Below are 6,060 nucleotides of genomic sequence, written 5' to 3' on the forward strand. Positions count from 1 at the left end.
TGAAGCGGCAAAGATTTGTAAAACAGCGTGAAATGATGAACCAGAAGCCCAAAGTAATGGTGGGAATAAAAGTTCCGAAATGTGAAATGGTGAACCAGAAGTTGTGTGAACTGTTTAACCCAAAGTGGCAAAAATGGATTAAAAGGGGTGAAATGATCGACCGCAAAGCAGGGCAAGCATTAAACAAAAGCAGCAGCATTTTTTAAAAAGGGACAAATGGTTTACCAGAATCCCAAAAGAATGCTCAGAGACTTAAGTGCCAAAGGGGCAAATGGTTAACCAGAAGCTGGGTGAACTGCTTAACCCAAAGTGGGAAAAAGGATAAAAAAGGGGTGAACTGATCAACCAGAAGTCGACAACAATGTGCGGCGATTAAGTCTGAAAGAGGGAAAGGTTGACCGGAAAGCAGGGAAATGATTAAACAAAAGCAGAAAAATTCAGTAAAAAGGGGCAAGTGGTGAACCAGAAGTTGGGTGAACTGCTTAACCAAAAGTGGGAAAGAGGATTAAAAGGGGAGAAATGTTGAACCAGATGTCGAAAACAATGCGCGGCGATGAAGTCTGAAAGAGGAAAAGGTTGACCGCAAAGCAGGGAAAGGATTAAACAGAAGCAGCAATATCTTTTAAAAAGGGACAAATGGTGAACCAGAATCCCAAAAGAATGCTCAGAGACTTAAGTCCCAAAGGGGCAAATGGTTAACCAGAAGCTGGGTGAACTGTTTAACCAAAAGTGGGAAAAAGGATTAAAATGTTGTGAAATGATTAACCAGAAGGCGAAAGCAAAGTGCGGCGGCGAAGTCCTAAAGGGGAAAAGGTTGACCATAAAGCAGGGAAATGATTAAACAAAAGCAGAAAAATTCAGTAAGAAGGGGCAAATGGTTAACCAGAAGTTGGGTGAACTGCTTAACCAAAAGTGGGAAAGAGGATTAAAAGGGGAGAAATGTTGAACCAGATGTCGAAAACAATGCGCGGCGATGAAGTCTGAAAGAGGAATAGGTCGACCGCAAAGCAGGGAAATGATTAAACAAAAGCAGAAAAATTCAGTAAAAAGGGGCAAATGGTGAACCAGAAGCTGGGTGAACTGCTTAACCAAAAGTGGGAAAAAGGATTAAAAGGGGAGAAATGTTGAACCAGATGTCGAAAACAAGGTGCGGCGATGAAGTCTGAAAGAGGAATAGGTCGACCGCAAAGCAGGGAAAGGTTTAATCAAAAGCAGCAATATCTTTTAAAAAGGGACAAATGGTGAACCAGAATCACAAAAGAATGCTCAGAGACTTAAGTCCCAAAGGGGAAATGGTTAACCAGTAGCTGGGTGAACTGTCCAACCCAAAGTGGGAAAAAGGATTAAAAGGGGTGAAATGATTAACCAGAAGGCGAAAGCAAAGTGCGGCGGCGAAGTCGTAAGGGGAAAAGGTTGACCAGAAAGCAGGGAAAGCATTAAACAAAAGCGGCAACATTTTTAAAAAAGTGGCAAATGGTTAACCAGAATCCAAAAGAATGCTCAGAGACTTAAGTCCCAAAGGGGAAATGGTTAACCAGAAGCTGGGTGAACTGGTGAACCAAAAGTGGGAAAAAGGATTAAAAGGGGAGAAATGTTTAACCAGAAGGCAAAAGCAAAGTGCGGCGGCGAAGTCCAAAAGGGGAAAAGGTTGACAAGAAAGCAGGGAAATGATTAAACCAAAGCGGAAAAATTCAGTATAATGGGGCAAATGGTTAACCAGAAGCTGGGTGAAATGGTTAACCGAAAGTGGCAAAAAAAGATTTAAAGGGGAAAAATGATTAACCAGAAGTCGACAACAATGCGCGGCGATGAAGTCTGAAAGGGGAAAAGGTTGACCACATAGCAGGGAAACGATTAAACAAAAGCGGCAACATTTTTAAAAAAGTGGCAAATGATTAACCAGAATCCCAAAAGAATGCTCAGAGACTAAGTCCCAAAGGGGAAATGGTTAACCAGAAGCTGGGGAAATGGTTAACCAAAAGTTGCAAAAATGATTAAAAGGGGTGAAATGATTAACCAGGAGGCTAAAGCAATGTGCCGCGGTGAAGTCTGAAAGAGGGAAAGGTTGACCAGAAAGCATTAAACAAAAGCGGCAACATTTTTTAAAAATTGGCAAATGATTAACCAGAATCCCAAAAGAATGCTCAGAGACTAAGTCCCATAGGGGAAATGGTTAACCAGAAGCTGGGGGAAATGGTTAACCAAAAGTTGCAAAAATGATTAAAAGGGGTGAAATGATTAACCAGAATTCGAAAATAATGTGCGGCGATGAAGTCCTAAAGGGGAAAAGTTTGACCACAAAGCAGGGAAAGCATTAAACAAAAGCGGCAACATTTTTTAAAAATTGGCAAATGATTAACCAGAATCCCAAAAGAATGCTCAGAGACTAAGTCCCAAAGGGGAAATGGTTAACCAGAAGCTGGGGGAAATGGTTAACCAAAAGTTGCAAAAATGATTAAAAGGGGTGAAATGATTAACCAGGAGGCTAAAGCAATGTGCCGCGGTGAAGTCTGAAAGAGGGAAAGGTTGACCAGAAAGCATTAAACAAAAGCGGCAACATTTTTTAAAAATTGGCAAATGATTAACCAGAATCCCAAAAGAATGCTCAGAGACTAAGTCCCAAAGGGAAATGGTTAACCAGAAGCTGGGGAAATGGTTAACCAAAAGTTGCAAAAATGATTAAAAGGGGTGAAATGATTAACCAGGAGGCTAAAGCAATGTGCCGCGGTGAAGTCTGAAAGAGGGAAAGGTTGACCAGAAAGCATTAAACAAAAGCGGCAACATTTTTAAAAAAGTGGCAAATGATTAACCAGAATCCCAAAAGAATGCTCAGAGACTGAGTCCCAAAGGGGAAATGGTTAACCAGAAGCTGGGGAAATGGTTAACCAAAAGTTGCAAAAATGATTAAAAGGGGTGAAATGATTAACCAGGAGGCTAAAGCAATGTGCCGCGGTGAAGTCTGAAAGAGGGAAAGGTTGACCAGAAAGCATTAAACAAAAGCGGCAACATTTTTTAAAAAGTGGCAAATGATTAACCAGAATCCCAAAAGAATGCTCAGAGACTAAGTCCCAAAGGGGAAATGGTTAACCAGAAGCTGGGGGAAATGGTTAACCAAAAGTTGCAAAAATGATTAAAAGGGGTGAAATGATTAACCAGGAGGCTAAAGCAATGTGCCGCGGTGAAGTCTGAAAGAGGGAAAGGTTGACCAGAAAGCATTAAACAAAAGCGGCAACATTTTTTAAAAATTGGCAAATGATTAACCAGAATTCCAAAAGAATGCTCAGAGACTAAGTCCCAAAGGGGAAATGGTTAACCAGAAGCTGGGGAAATGGTTAACCAAAAGTTGCAAAAATGATTAAAAGGGGTGAAATGATTAACCAGGAGGCTGAAGCAATGTGCCGCGGGAAGTCTGAAAGAGGCAAAGGTTGACCAGAAAGCATTAAACAAAAGTGGCAACATTTTTTAAAAATTGGCAAATGATTAACCAGAATCCAAAAGAATGCTCAGAGACTAAGTCCCAAAGGGGAAATGGTTAACCAGAAGCTGGGGGAAATGGTTAACCAAAAGTTGCAAAAATGATTAAAAGGGGTGAAATGATTAACCAGGAGGCTAAAGCAATGTGCCGCGGTGAAGTCTGAAAGAGGGAAAGGTTGACCAGAAAGCATTAAACAAAAGTGGCAACATTTTAAAAAATTGGCAAATGATTAACCAGAATCCCAAAAGAATGCTCAGAGACTAAGTCCCAAAGGGAAATGGTTAACCAGAAGCTGGGGAAATGGTTAACCAAAAGTTGCAAAAATGATTAAAAGGGGTGAAATGATTAACCAGGAGGCTGGAGCAATGTGCCGCGGTGAAGTCTGAAAGAGGGAAAGGTTGACCAGAAAGCATTAAACAAAAGTGGCAACATTTTTTAAAAATTGGCAAATGATTAACCAGAATCCCAAAAGAATGCTCAGAGACTAAGTCCCAAAGGGGAAATGGTTAACCAGAAGCTGGGGGAAATGGTTAACAAAAGTTGCAAAAATGATTAAAAGGGGTGAAATGATTAACCAGGAGGCTGAAGCAATGTGCCGCGGTGAAGTCTGAAAGAGGGAAAGGTTGACCAGAAAGCATTAAACAAAAGTGGCAACATTTTTAAAAAATTGGCAAATGATTAACCAGAATCCCAAAAGAATGCTCAGAGACTAAGTCCCAAAGGGGAAATGGTTAACCAGAAGCTGGGGGAAATGGTTAACCAAAAGTTGCAAAAATGATTAAAAGGGGTGAAATGATTAACCAGGAGGCTGGAGCAATGTGCCGCGGTGAAGTCTGAAAGAGGGAAAGGTTGACCAGAAAGCATTAAACAAAAGTGGCAACATTTTTAAAAAATTGGCAAATGATTAACCAGAATCCCAAAAGAATGCTCAGAGACCAAGTCCCAAAGGGGAAATGGTTAACCAGAAGCTGGGGGAAATGGTTAACCAAAAGTTGCAAAAATGATTAAAAGGGGTGAAATGATTAACCAGGAGGCTAAAGCAATGTGCCGCGGTGAAGTCTGAAAGAGGGAAAGGTTGACCAGAAAGCATTAAACAAAAGCGGCAACATTTTTTAAAAATTGGCAAATGATTAACCAGAATCCCAAAAGAATGCTCAGAGACTAAGTCCCAAAGGGGAAATGGTTAACCAGAAGCTGGGGGAAATGGTTAACCAAAAGTTGCAAAAATGATTAAAAGGGGTGAAATGATTAACCAGGAGGCTAAAGCAATGTGCCGCGGTGAAGTCTGAAAGAGGGAAAGGTTGACCAGAAAGCATTAAACAAAAGTGGCAACATTTTTAAAAAATTGGCAAATGATTAACCAGAATCCCAAAAGAATGCTCAGAGACTAAGTCCCAAAGGGGAAATGGTTAACCAGAAGCTGGGGGAAATGGTTAACCAAAAGTTGCAAAAATGATTAAAAGGGGTGAAATGATTAACCAGGAGGCTGGAGCAATGTGCCGCGGTGAAGTCTGAAAGAGGGAAAGGTTGACCAGAAAGCATTAAACAAAAGTGGCAACATTTTTTAAAAATTGGCAAATGATTAACCAGAATCCCAAAAGAATGCTCAGAGACTAAGTCCCAAAGGGGAAATGGTTAACCAGAAGCTGGGGGAAATGGTTAACCAAAAGTTGCAAAAATGATTAAAAGGGGTGAAATGATTAACCAGGAGGCTGAAGCAATGTGCCGCGGTGAAGTCTGAAAGAGGGAAAGGTTGACCAGAAAGCATTAAACAAAAGTGGCAACATTTTTAAAAATTGGCAAATGATTAACCAGAATCCCAAAAGAATGCTCAGAGACTAAGTCCCAAAGGGGAAATGGTTAACCAGAAGCTGGGGGAAATGGTTAACCAAAAGTTGCAAAAATGATTAAAAGGGGTGAAATGATTAACCAGGAGGCTGGAGCAATGTGCCGCGGTGAAGTCTGAAAGAGGGAAAGGTTGACCAGAAAGCATTAAACAAAAGTGGCAACATTTTTTAAAAATTGGCAAATGATTAACCAGAATCCCAAAAGAATGCTCAGAGACTAAGTCCCAAAGGGGAAATGGTTAACCAGAAGCTGGGGGAAATGGTTAACCAAAAGTTGCAAAAATGATTAAAAGGGGTGAAATGATTAACCAGGAGGCTGAAGCAATGTGCCGCGGTGAAGTCTGAAAGAGGGAAAGGTTGACCAGAAAGCATTAAACAAAAGTGGCAACATTTTTAAAAAATTGGCAAATGATTAACCAGAATCCCAAAAGAATGCTCAGAGACCAAGTCCCAAAGGGGAAATGGTTAACCAGAAGCTGGGGAAATGGTTAACCAAAAGTTGCAAAAATGATTAAAAGGGGTGAAATGATTAACCAGGAGGCTAAAGCAATGTGCCGCGGTGAAGTCTGAAAGAGGGAAAGGTTGACCAGAAAGCATTAAACAAAAGCGGCAACATTTTTTAAAAATTGGCAAATGATTAACCAGAATCCCAAAAGAATGCTCAGAGACTAAGTCCCAAAGGGGAAATGGTTAACCAGAAGCTGGGGGAAATGGTTAACCAAAAGTTGCAAAAATGAA

The sequence above is a fragment of the Heptranchias perlo genome, unplaced genomic scaffold, assembly GCF_035084215.1.
Source record: "Heptranchias perlo isolate sHepPer1 unplaced genomic scaffold, sHepPer1.hap1 HAP1_SCAFFOLD_1194, whole genome shotgun sequence".
Lineage (NCBI taxonomy): Eukaryota > Metazoa > Chordata > Chondrichthyes > Hexanchiformes > Hexanchidae > Heptranchias > Heptranchias perlo.